Source organism: Parambassis ranga, chromosome 17, assembly GCF_900634625.1.
Source record: "Parambassis ranga chromosome 17, fParRan2.1, whole genome shotgun sequence".
NCBI classification, from domain to species: Eukaryota; Metazoa; Chordata; class Actinopteri; family Ambassidae; genus Parambassis; species Parambassis ranga.
This window is the reverse complement of record NC_041037.1, coordinates 13,673,997-13,675,531: the sequence shown is the minus strand read 5'-3', so window position 1 is coordinate 13,675,531 and position 1,535 is coordinate 13,673,997.

Below are 1,535 nucleotides of genomic sequence, written 5' to 3'. Positions count from 1 at the left end.
CTACCGTTTGATATGCAGCCAATCCCATTGGTTGACAGTGGTACATAAGTGACGAAAGAGGATAAGCAATATGCTGATTGGTCAGAATGTGATTATATAACAGACCAATCCCCAATACACGACTGGTTGTGGCATGAAGCTCTGATGAAAACAACTACATTCGCTCTTATATGCTGGCAATGTTCAAGTGTTTAATGCTATCATCATGTTCAGTTTTATGCGGGTTTCTCTACATTCTCTGCTTAGTAAAAAAAATTCATGATTGAAATAAATGAAAATAAAGACACAGGTGTACAGACTCGGAAATCTGAATACTGTTATTATCATGTATATTGACCAGGTTTGTCATGTTTCATGTGAACACCATATACTGGTATGATCAAAAACATACAATACTAAATTTGGATACTAATGTGCATGTAATACACTAAACATGGTTTCCATATAAGTTATGTAAGTCCACAAAGATTCTGTTCATTCAACTGATCTTCATCAAACGGCCTCAAAAAACACAACCACCTTGCTACAAACCTATGAATTATGTATTTGCTGTTACCACACATAATGGAGCAAATGTTGACAAAGGGTGAGTATTTAAGTATATTTCATCCAACCATTTGAAATTCTTACAAACCAGTGAATAAATCAGCTAAATATATTCCATTCGGTTATTAATGAGAACTAGAAAAGGGCATTTCCTGAAGAAAATGCAAGTTTGATTGCTGTACAGTGATGCTCCATGTGTGGCAGGACCATGTCATGCAGAACAGTTGGAAGACCAGTCTCCTGTAACATGTGTCTGTGTCTAAACTCATGGAAGCAGATTCTGTTTCATTGAACAACTCATTTAGTGACCTGAGCTTGATCTTTGCAGTTGCCGCATCAATGCCATCATTATCATTATCATCATCATCATCATCATCATCATCACAGGGTCTTATGATCATTGTCTGTTTGCAGGGTGGTTTGGGGAAGCCAAAACGGCACCCAGAACTTTTAAAGCAGGTTCTGGAAGCTTCCAAGCTGTCTGATCATAGCAAACAGATCTTTGGTTGTTTTGTGCCAGTAAGCTGGTGTTCCTCTCAGAGATGCAGCAGGCTGCATGAATCTGATAGCATCTTTGTTTCACACCAGTCTCTCAACTTCACGTTTGTCTTGCAACATGGCAGACATTATTTTACATCCATCTCTGGTCACAGGTTTACCTTTTCATAACTGTATAGTCATGCTGGAAGTAGCCAAATGTATCTCAGTCACAAACTGTGCAAAGAACAAGTAGTTTGCGTCTCTGGCAAAATTATCATCCACACCAAAACGCCTTATTTTGAAATAACTGCTGGGTGCCAGTTTAAGCTGCATAATTTTTTGTTTCTTCAGTTGTCTGAACTCAAGGTTCAGTTCTGTAGCGCTGACTTACTTTTTCCTTGTGTGTTTGTCTGAAGTCAACACCATGTCTGTATTTGGTTTTCACAGCATTTCTTTTGTTTTGTCTAAATAGAGGATATTTGATATTTCAAGCATGACAAAGACTTTTT